This window comes from Hesperophylax consimilis, chromosome 13, assembly GCF_061612785.1.
Source record: "Hesperophylax consimilis isolate HC1 chromosome 13, BYU_Hcon_1.0, whole genome shotgun sequence".
In the NCBI taxonomy this organism is placed as follows: Eukaryota; Metazoa; Arthropoda; class Insecta; order Trichoptera; family Limnephilidae; genus Hesperophylax; species Hesperophylax consimilis.
Window position 1 is genome coordinate 15,330,204 of NC_142848.1, and position 12,945 is coordinate 15,343,148.

General features: G+C 32.9%; 1 protein-coding gene across 2 annotated transcripts in view; it reads left to right on the top strand.

Annotated features, from left to right (window-relative positions):
• LOC149418491 (membralin) overlaps window positions 1-12,945 on the top strand; it is a 399,198-nt gene that overhangs the window by 316,795 nt on the left and 69,458 nt on the right. The gene's annotated exons all lie outside the window — the stretch shown is intronic.

Genomic DNA, 12,945 nt, shown 5'->3' on the forward strand with positions numbered 1-12,945 from the left:
TAGTTAAAAATGAGACGAATGGTGCCGTGCCATTTCGTTGTGATTGTAAAAGCGCGCCAACGTAGGTCCGTACGTACATTATTCAACGAAACTCGAACAAAATATTGCCAGACGGGTTTTCAAACTTTGACAAAGGATAAAACATTGGTGACATGTGGTGAAAATATGAATAGTAATTTTTTTTATTAAAAAAAATGTTACCGGACAGCAAAGTGCCCATAACATTTTTTACTTCAAATGTGCTAAGGAATAGCTGGTTAAAGTTTGTCGGGTACGTGCCGATACACCCTGTATAATACTTATGTACAAACTGATTAAATGTAAACTGTCGATTTCCCGAAAATGAATAAATAAATAAATGAAACGTTTATTAGTAACCAAGGACTTTACTAACAAACGTGTTTTTAAATTTAAACAACTGATATATAATATCCAATAATATTTTTTAATGGTTGTCTATCAGTTGTGTAAAATTTAAAACACGTTTGTTAGTAGGGCGTATAAATGTAATTAAGTCAAGTTTCACATCATACAATGACAAGACATATTTACCATCATATCATATTTTCACTGTATGTTTTTTTAAATATATTTATTTTATGTTAGTTATTGGTTACATTTAATTTTACAAATTAATATTTGGAACTTACATACTATTCACATTTTATCTTGCTTAATGTGGGTTCTTATAATCTATTTTAATTCATTAATTCAATTTAATTCCGAAACAGACTTTACCAGACGGATAAAAATAATTGCGGTTTATAGCGTCATTAATAAATCATTATTATTAAATCCAGAATGCAACACTAAATTATGCGGTTACTTTTCGTATAAGCTAGAATTTGAATGTCAAGTTTTCTATATTTTCTCAACAATCTGGCTACTGAAATTTTGCCATGGATTAAAACTGAATAATTTGAATTTCGAATATTGTCCAAAAAATCCTAACTAGTCTTGCAAATGCTATTTTTCGTTACATTCCCAGTCTATTACTCTACTTTTACAATGGGATCGTAGCTTTCCTATCTATTTTTTTTTCCATAGTATGAAAGGCATTTTCGAACATTTAATATCCATATTTGTATTAAATTAAATTTTTCAAATGAATTTCGAATTCATACTTATATCATTATAATTAATGTATTATTCTCTTTATGATCATAATATGCGAGGTTCTAATAATTATGCTACAGTATTTGTTTAGTGTGAAATGTCTGTTAGCGCGTCTAGCGCGGCAAGACGGGACGACGCTCTTGCACGGAACGACGATTTCGGCTATCCTCGTGACTTGTCGGCTCATCCCGCCCGGTAGCCAAGACATTGTAAATTAAAAATAATCACAAGTAAATGCACTGCTCTCTGTTAAAAATAAAAATCAATTTCGGTTTTTCACACCTGCCTGGCGTCTCTGGACTGCTTTTTTTTTAAACTTTTTGATTTGTTGTATTACTAACCTTTTTAATAATCTACACAATCCTAACGGCTATTGTAAAGATTTTCAAGTAAGATTTAAACAAAAAATTTGCTTTGCTTCGATGGAATCGAATCCGTGACTTGACTTGCAGTACAAATTTATCTAAAATTATATGGTTTTTATATGTAAGTACACTACTCTTACCAGTTTTGGACGACATTAAAATACGTCCTGTACCAGCATATGTCACCCTGTCTTGTTGGTTTTTAAACCGTAAATTGAATAGTTTGAAAAAAAAACTCATAAATGTGGAATTGAATTTGAGAGCAGAATATAATTTCGTTGAACGAGAATTAAAAACTAGAAAAGCTGTGTAAACTTCACCGTAAGTTCTTTGTTCACAAGAGCTGTCTGCTTAAGAAAAGAGGATGTTTTACTTTATATTGTAGTTAGATACTGTGTATAATTTTGAAGAAGACATTGAGATATGAATACTTGAATGAAGTAGTTTTTTTTCGAGCAATTGGAATAATACACATTTGAATATTATGTCAATCGTTTAAAAATAACATTTAAAATAAATGATTTTTAGGTTTCAATAATTTTAGATTCAATATATATACTGTACCGGTTTTGATTATGTCTCGTTTTAAAATAACATTATTCAATAAATCGTTTTGATAATCAGATGACAAATATGTTTACATACCTCTTTCCAAGTGATGTTATAGAAATGAACATTATTTTCACAAATAAAAATAATTTATTATGAATCTTAAGCCCTGGCAAGGCGAGGATCTTGGGTTCAAGTCCTAAATGTGACCGTATCTTTTACTGATTTTCTGTTTCAAATTTACGATTATGGTACTTATATTATATGCCTGTGCAAAATTAAATATAGAAGAATAAACCCATGTTTACATTTGTAGAAATGTATTCCATATTTGTACAGCGCCCTTGAGGTGATTTTGCACAAAAACGGCGCTATAAAAATCATCCAAATATTATTTTTATTGAGAATCGCTAATATTGTCTTCCATAATTAAATATTACAATTTGAGGTTTTACTCTTTGTTATTCCAAAAATAAAGACTTTAATTAACTTGCTTTAAACCACTGTTTTAATGAAAGTTATCGACATGTTTCAGAACAAACAAAAAATGATGCCACGAAGTGATTTACAATTGTTATTAAAGGATATTTTTTTATTCTTGAAAACTGTATTACTTTGTTACAACTCGTCCAGTTCAATATTCCTTCCCGTAGACTCCGAAATAATGAATTGTTCCTCAATCAATACTACTTATTATTATTATGGATACAGTTCTAGTGGCAAATCATCACGCATTTGGGAAGCTTTATGAAGTCCTTCAAAATTATGAAAAAATAGCCTACAAACCTAACAAAAGGTTCCGTCTACATGCAGCGACTTGCATGCGCAAACAGTTTATTCAAAAGTATGCGCAAAAAAAGAATACACACAATGCGGCTTCCATACAGCATCTTGCATGCGCAAATAGTTTGTACAAACCTGTCTCAATAATTTGAAGTGTATGCAAACCATTTGCGCATTGTACAGTTTTGCCTTCTTTCCGTACATGCTTATTTGTGCATATTAGAGTTTGTGCAAATAAGATTGAGCGTTTAGACGGAGCTCAACATAACCTATTTGACCTAGTTTTTTTTTCATCTCTTTTCAAAAGTGTTTTAATTTGTCATTGTATTGAGTTCTCTGGTATATATTGCTAATGGACAATTTATACTTAAAATAATAAATAAATAAGAATTCAATAAATTAAATATTCAATTGCTCCCGTGGGTTAAATTAAAGTAATCGTAAAGCATGTAACAAAAACACTAAAATGTATGTTTAAATTCGTAGTGCAGAAAAAAACTTTGTACTATCGTATATGGGTTATGTTATTTATTTTTCTTTTGGATTGTTCGCACTAACGATGTTTATGATTTCAGCGTGTTAATAATCCCTGTAAGTAAGAAAGTATTGCTTTTTTAAGTATCAACATCTCCCATGTTTTTCCCATTCAATAATTTACCTACCACGCCCATCGAATAATTTCAGAGCCTAACCATGTTTCGATTACTTCTGTCCACAAAGTAGTATCACCCGCATTCGGCTATAAAATAGGCAGGAGTATGTTATAATATTATCTATATTGGTGTGACAAACAAGTCCACGTAATATGTCGGGCACTGTAATGTCCATGGCGATGGACAGGCCGATAGTGTCGCATTTTGCCCGGTAATGTCGCGATGCTTATCATGCCCGCCGCTAGGTGCGCCCAATTACTAAAGTATCGCGTTACATACGTAATATGTATAGTGTACACTGTACACCCACCACATTAGCGCGGAAATGTGCACGGAAAGCCGGGACGCGAACCATTACCCTAATTCCGATTCATACTAATCAATTTTATTTATTTTACTATACTGATTATCAGAGGCGGATTTGCAGTCTTGGCCGCCCTAGGCCCCAGACCATGTAGCCGCCCCTTTCTTAGTACCCATCATATTGACCAGGAGTATCCAAACTTTTCAGTAAGTTCCTAGGGTCAAAACCGTTTTAATTTCCCTGCCATTATCATTCATGGTTCATGGGGTGAGATTTGTCCAGGTCTTGGCGGCGGATACGTCTGCCCACCTGCTGCGTGGCGGGCCGGATCGAGAGAGACTGGGTGAGGGAGGCCTTTTGACCTTTCCAGCCGGACTATCTTGACCCATCGCCTTGCACCGCAGTTGGAGGGATGTATTCATACGTATGTCACTCCTGGACACACTAATCCCCAGATTCCTACCCACCCCTCATACATTTTCCTTTTCAGAACTTCCTATCCTTCCCTTCCTTAAAAAGACCCTCCACACAGCATCACCTAAGATGACATAGGTCGTGAGGGAAAATATTTTCCTCAAAGCCTCCTGTGTGGAATTAATGTAAAAATATACGCTTGCTAAATTCGCTAGTTCAATTACTGTATAATTGTCGATTGTCGCAGGCCGGATTGATGACAGATGATAGGCTATAGACTACATAATGAATTTACTTTATTGACAACTTTTATCGAAATCGATTCAGAAATTTAATTAACTATAATAGCTGATAGTTTGTAATACTTTCTAAGGTTTCAAGGATTTGAATAAAACATTTAAAACATTTTATTTTTAAACAAGTTCTGCTGTGTAATTATTATTACGCGTGACAGCTGTTTCGCCCTCTGAAGGCATTATCAAACTGTGGGTAGCCCACTTACAGACGATACATTTATATTATTTCTAGGTAGGTATTTTAATTTCATTTACTGATTTCTTAATTGATTTCTAAGTAAAATATTGAAAATTATTAATGGTTATTACCCCAGCAAAGTTTCCCCAATTTTCCCCAAAGTTTCCCCATTAATAATTTTCAATATTTTACTTAGAAATCAATTAAGAAATCAGTAAATGAAATTAAAATACCTACCTAGAAATAATATAAATGTATCGTCTGTAAGTGGGCTACCCACAGTTTGATAATGCCTTCAGAGGGCGAAACAGCTGTCACGCGTAATAATAATTACACAGCAGAACTTGTTTAAAAATAAACTGTTTTTATAAACCCAATAATAATATTATTGTATATATAAAAAAATAAAAAAATAAAATGGAGTTCTACAAATTAAACTTAATTACAATAAATACATTTAAAACAGTTTTAGGTTTAATTTATTTAACTAGTTTCAGGTTTATTCTCATACAATAATATATAAGTTTTTCACAGTTACAATTAGGGTTGCCAGATACGGGCTGGATAAAAAGTTATTTTTAAGTCTCCAAACAAATAAAAGAAATCAGCACCTATTTTAAGTAAAAATCAACTTAAGGTACATATTCGAATATAATAACTAAACTTAAAATACAAATTAAAACGTTTGTAAAAAAATTTACGTAAAGCATTATCTAACATAAAAAAAAGTTCAGTCACTAGCGCAACTGAATCACGGTAGGGATTGGAAATACGCGAGCGGGCGAGCGACGGAGCATGATAGGTGTGGCGAGGGCGGCTGCGGGGCGTGGGGACGCGCTGTGTGCTGTCTGTGAACACGCTCTTGCATATCGCTATTTCGTACGTAGAATATTTAGATACTTAGGAAGTAATTTCTTGTTATCATCTGTGACTTTTTGTCACGATTGGCCGCCCCTAATATCTGGCCGCCCTAGGCCCGGGCCTACATAGGCCTAAGGGAAATCCGCCTCTGCTGATTATTGAACATTTAAAAACGAATTGAACAGAAAAAATCTCACGCCCAAATGTAATAGAAACAACTGTATTGATGAAGATAACTTCAAATGATTTTGTTATTGTCTGCGATTTAATAATAATTATTCTTTGAACGTGTGATTGGTAACGTCGCTTACATGTTTAGTAAGGTAAATAGTTTTAATAAGAAATGTATTATTTTATTGGAATAATGAAGATATTGACACAATCAATAATCTATGTTTTCTCTATTTTAATCATTGTAATCTGTTATTGGCTGAGCGTAACGAAATCCTGTTTTAACTCGATCGTTTGGAATGTCATCTGTCAGTAAATTAGTTTGTGTGTTCCGCTTTCGTTTTCAAAATCTGCTGCATTCAGTTTATTAACCAAGCAAACCTTACTTTGACTAGTGGCTGTCGTTGAAACGGATTTGTAACATCGGAAACATGTATGGTAAGGTAAATAAATAGTTTTTATAAGAAATCTATTATTTGCTTATAGGAATAATAAAGATATTTACACCATCCAGAATGTATTTTTCTCTATTTAATCATTATAATCGTAAAGTGTATCTATTATTGACTGAGAATTTTATATTTTTAAGATAGTGAAGTTTCATTGAACAAATTGTAAAACTTTATATTTGAAATTTGAAAAAAAAAATATTGTTTATTATTAAGTACGTGGGTAGGTATTTTAGTAGAACCTTCTTACAAATCCTATGATTTCAGGGGATATTTAGGTTTTGATATTAAATAAAACAAGATTGAATTATAAACGTACTTTTTTGGACGCGTGGCCATTCGCCTCTAGTCCTCCGCTCTTCCCACCCTGCTCCAATTCTCTTCCACGAAGTCTATCCACCTCTTCCTTGGTCTGCCTCTGGGTCACTTCGTTAAGGTACGATTTCGTTTACCAGGTCGGCGGCAGACTGCAAACCCCAGCGACAGACCGCGGACTTTACAAGATATGATCATAATGCCCGCAAGTCTGCGGTCTGCCGCTGCGGTTTATAATCGTATATATATATATATTCGAGTATATATTTATAATTACATTTTAACATCTGCTTGAATTTTTGCAAGAAATGTGCATCATATATTTTTTTTATTTGTTAATTATTATTTTTTAATTCCATAGATAAACTTTTGAAGTATAGTATAAAATTTGAACATATCTTCCAAACAATCGAACTAAAACAAAAACTGAAATATTAAGGTTATGGAGAGCCCGAAAAATTAAACTAAATTATAGCGTCGAAGTTGGAAAAAGCCGATCCCACACACGTCAACTCAACAGCCGATCAATTTTACTCGTTTCAGCTGATCAGTTGATCAACTTTGTTGGAATATGGTTCCCATTGTTGATAAACGAAAAGCGAGTCGTGTGAAAACGACGAGACAACACCCTAATATAAAGCCTGAATTTTAACAACGTAAGTGAAGCAGCCGTGCATAAAAATATGCCACGCGCCGCCCTGGTGTATTAAACAGACCTGCGGTTTAATTTTCCCTATCAAATCTCTAAAATGAAGTGAGAATCTTAACGACGTAGGTGATGAAAATCGATCTTTCCGTGTGATTTATTTTAATTATTTCTAGTGAACGTTATTACTAAAATATCAAATGTTTCTAAATGGATTCCTCGGAAAGTTACTAATTCATCGTCTAGAAAGATAAAATCTGGTGTTATTGGTTTTTGGGGTGTTATGCCGTGTTAGGCTAACTCCTTCTTTAACCAATCATAACAACACATCTGCCCTGATGATGGACACTACAATGCTGTCCGAAACGTTGGCTAAAGAAGGAGTTAGCGCAACACGGCATAACACCCCAAAAACAAATAACAAAAATACTTTTGGCCGTGAAAATCTTAAATCATATAAAATCCGGTACGTACCGTAATTTTATGAATTTTTCAAACCATTTTACATGAAATATTGTAATGGTAAGGTTCTGTTTTATTTATCTTAAATATAAATAACTTACATCCGTAGGGATACTTCTAGAAACATTTGAGATTTTAGTAATACGTTCATCAGAAATAATTAAAATGTGAGCGTCGAGCAAACCCCCGTTATTAGTCTTGTCGCCTTAAATTAGAACCTAGGTATTTGTTATCTGTACTTGTGGGTTTTACGCTAATGAGGGTTATAGTATAAAACTTCATGTACTACATTACATTGTGGAATTTCTACTTTTAGCTGACGAATACCGATGTTTGATTTTTATTTTAATAATTTGAACTAGCTGAAGTCCCTTAAGGGCTTTACGCAGAGTTTTTAGAAATATCATGTAGACAGTTACTTGCTTTGAATGTCAACTAAGCAAAAATTTATCAATATCAGTATAAAACTGTTTATTTGTTTTAAATCAAAGCCAAGCCGCCCGCCACAGACACCCTTTTTTACACCAATAAATTATTGTCAATTCCAAAAAATAATAAATTATTTTTATTTTTTAATGATAAACTTATGTTAATAAGACAAGGTTTTATGCATAGCAAAAAGGATAACAAATCATTATAAGCAATAATTAGTCGTCCCGAGTAAAAATAAATGCCGCCAACGGGAACTGAACCCGTGCTTTCTGATGTTTATTTCCAACCCGCCAAATGATTCAATATGTACTAGTACCTCAATCAATAATTACTGCTGTGGAAAAAATATAATACGCAGTAATTGTTGATTGAGGTACTAGTACATATTGAATTATTTAGCGGGTTGGAAATAAACCGTCATAGCTCAGTGGTTTCAGAGGACCTGACCGGACATCAGAAGGCACGGGTTCAATTCCCGTTGGCGCCATTTATTTTACTTGGGAGATATTTTCAATTTGTAATGATATTTCAGGCGACGAATTATTGCTTATAGTTATTTAATTAATCATTTGATAACTACAAGATGTAAAAACGCTCCATTTTACCCCATTCGCAGCGCCATTGCTTAGCAATGTAGAGATATTAACTACCATGACGTTTATCTTCTAATCGGACCCGTTTACACTAGGCAAGAAAATTGTACTTTAAAAAATAGTGTTGCTTTGAAATTTTCTTTGAAAATAAGAAAATTTTGCATTTGATTTATTCGGTGAATATTGTAATTTGGAGGTTGAAATTATTTTTAAAATTACTGTATTTTTTCCTGGTTTGATGACTTAATTATTTATGTGTACGTTGAAAGCCTCAAGTTCTTTAGAATTATAGCACATCTTCGGCGCTCAGTGGGTCACACAAATAATATGTTGAGTAACCCACATCGCACACCGTGGCTGTGTTTGGGCGCAGAAGTCAAGTAAGTTGTGGAAAGGAGTACACAAGCGCTTTGAACTTCCCGTAATTAACATGTAATCGCTTTTGCCCCGCCCGCACCCTTTTCAAATGAACATCTGAACAGGGCTGGATTGGTTCAATCATTTCTTTCAGAATTAAAAGTATTACTTTATGTACACAATTTATTTGAGTATAAACCAACTGGACCGTGTCTTGTTAAAAAAACACCTGCATGAAATTAATCAAAGAAAATTAAATAGCGTTTGGATAATTCTCAAAATGATTGTGGAAATTAGTACATTTACAGTCTGACAAATAAATATATAGGAAAACTAAGGGCGCTCCGATTGTTTGCGCATTCAGAGCACATGAACTAAGAAAGGAGTGTAATGATAATATGACACGAAAGAAGAAAGGGACATAATAACAGAATGTCCAGAGAGTCATAATAACAGAAGAGTATGGAACGATGTATGAATGTAAATGTAAATGAACCAAGAGAGGGTATGTCAAAACAGAGTTGTGTTCCGGTATGTCCTCTGCCTAAACTCTGTGGGGAAACGGCGTGATCGTTAGTTAGTAAAATGGCAACACCAACAAAACAACAGTTTCAAATTTAAAAGGATGAAACTTTAAAAAGCACTTAGGTGAACATTTATAAACAGTGTTATTGTTTTTTTTTTAAGAAAGATGATGATTTTACACTTCTTTTACACTTACAATTCTAAATTACACATAATGTACTTTAGAATGAAGTCTTATCTAAATATTTCCTAAAGTCACAATCTTCTGATGCAGTGGCAGAAAATTTTGCTAACTTTTTTGATGAAGGAGTTAATAAGTTGTTACATGAATGTGATTTCCGAGCGTCTAATCACTTGCAAGAATCCCTACCGCATTCAATGTACTTACCTAGAGCTAATGCTAAGCAAATTGAATATATTATCGGAGGTATGAAAAATTCAAAGTCACCGGGCATAGATCTAATTCGTATGTTTGATTTAAAAAAACATGTCAAATTACTTAGCCCTGTTATTGCTCACTTTATCAACAGAATAATCGATACCAGCCTCATCCCCGATGAATTAAAAAATAGCATTGTAAGACCTATTTTCAAAAATGGAGATCACTCCGAAATTAACAATTACAGGCCAATTTCTATTCTCCCGGCACTAGAAAAAATTTTAGAAAAATATATTTCGATAAATTTAGATAAATATTTGAATAATTTGAATATTATAGATGAATGCCAGTACGGGTTCCAGAAAAAAAAAAGTTGTGATAAATTGCTGGAAAAATTTTCTGATTTTATAAATTCTCAACTTAATTCTAAAAAACATGTACTGGTGCTTTTTATTGACTACTCAAAAGCTTTTGACACTCTCAGCCATATACAATTAATTAAGGTTCTTGAAAACATTGGAATCCGGGGTAAACTCCTCTCATTCTTTAAAAACTACTTAACTAATAGAAAAATGAACGTAAAGATTTTAAATGATATGAGTAAAGGAAGACATATTAAATCAGGAGTACCGCAAGGATCAATTTTAGGTCCAAAATTGTACATTATATATGTTATTGTTATGTCAAAACTCTTTAAAAAGGCCTTTAGATTCATTTTTGCTGACGATACTGCACTTGTAGTATCCAATGAAAATCCTATCATAGCTATTCAACAATTGCAAAGTGACTTTAACGAGCTACTTAAATGGGCTCATGATGTTGGTTTAATTATTAATGTTAAAAAAACAAAATGTATGTATGTAAAATCACCAAGCCTGGGAATATGGAATATACCCAAAATAATTGCTCATAATTCTGAATGTATTCATAGAAAAATTGAAAATATTTGCCACTGTGAAACAATTGACTTTACTAACGAATATACTTATCTGGGACTAATAGTAGACAATAAATTTAAATGGGATAAACAAGTGGCTAAAATCTGTAACCAGCTCCGATCTTTTGCAAGTAATTTTTATAAACTGAAATTTGTTTTGCCTCATTGTACTCTTAAAATAATTTATTTTTCTATGGTCGAATCCATACTCAGATATGGCATACGAACTTGGGGGCACTCAAGCAATATTTATATTAAATATATACAAAACTTACAAATTGCTATAATAAAAAAAATTGTACCACCGAATATCTACAGACAAAGAAGTAATCTAAAACTACTGTATGGTTCTGAGGGCCTACTTCCAATAAAGGGTCTTCTTTGGTACATTATTATAATGGATAATGAGGGAGATAGCAAATATAAAAAGCAACCGGTGCATAATCACACAACAAGATTCACTGAAAATAAGGGCCTCATTATTCCAAGAGTAACAAATAAGTATGGAAGCCGAACGCTTAAATATTTAATACCAGAGATTTTCAATAAATTTAATAATTATTTTAAACCTCAGAATAATGAGAGACCCTGCCCCAAAAACACTAAGCGTTGGCTAATAAGCGATGAATTAATGTATCTCTGAACATTATTATTGATGTATTCCTGAACATCTCAACGTACCTGCCTAAATAATTTGTATATAGGTAGGTACTTTGATATATATTATTTTGTGATATTGTTTATTGTATAATTTTGTGTCATACATGTATTAAAAATTAAAAATGTTTTATATATATTATTTGTAGAACCTACAGACAAGCCGTCATGTGTGACAGCTTTGTGGGACTGCATATACCTGTATCTTTAAAAATTTATAATAAATAAAAAAAAAAAAAAAAAAAAAAAGAATTTTTGTTAACGTTTTGAGAGCTTTGCTAGCAGCATTATTGTATGTTACATCGTTATATCTACAAAATAATAATTATCAAATGAGGTGTTTGTGTTTCTAGTTTATATATAAATGTAAGTAGTTTTTGAAAAACTACGTAAAAAAATACAAACGTTTGAAGAAATTATTTATGCTTTTTTTTCCTATCACATTTAAAATGTCAATGATGTATTATATTTGAATGAATTGGCCTCCAACTCGTTGGCCTACTCCTACGTGCACCGCTTATCGCGTTCTAATAGTGAAACAATCACGATATATTAATATGCAATAGCACCTCTTACTGTGTAGTTCTGTGGAGTCAAGCATTTTAATGTACAATAATTTGTTCCAAATCAGTGTTCCCATAGTAGCGAATTTTTTTTTCCAAAATACTTATTTGTAAATAATATTCGCTTTGCGGCTTTATTTCAATTACACTCAATCGGTTTCAGAAGTACCCTTCCTTCATCAAGAGGATATTAAAACTTACTTATGTGATATACAATACCGATTTTATTTATTTATGGATTTTCTGATTTCTTGTGCTTCTAAGTTATTTAATTTTTGCCTTTATTGTTACGTTGAAAAATTTTAACCCTGCGTCTTTAATGAAAGTATGATCGGTGGAACTGAGATGATTGGCAAACCGATAAACCGCCCTGCCATAAATCCTTTACTTACAACATCCCCTTTGCTCACCTCCCGCGCCAACACCTAGAAATAAATATCAGTATTGTTTATCTTATATGTTAGTTTTAATTACGGTTTAATTTAATTAAAATGAAGTGGTCAAAAATAAATGTATGTCTTTATATTGTGAATTATGGCGATTGTATTCCACATCTTCGGATCTACCGGATCTGCCCTGATGATGGACACTGCAACGCTGTCCGAAACGTCGGCTAAAGAAGGAGTTAGCGCGACACGGCATAACACCCCAAAAACAAACAACAAAAAAGATTGTATTACTGTTACCTTTTATCGTGAAACAGTATGTTCTTCTAGAAAATGTAATGTTTGGGTATCCTAATAGTGAAGAGTTCGGTCCCATCCTGGCGGAAGCAACGTGTTACCCTCAACCAAGATGGTATTACGATTATGAACTAATAATTAGGTATGCTGCGGCCCTTTCCGACCTCTGGGGATTTTTGAATCGACCCTACATAATGAATATAGCTGATGTCTAAGATGTTTCGCCAGTCGGCCCTTGTTTACGAACAAAATATTAT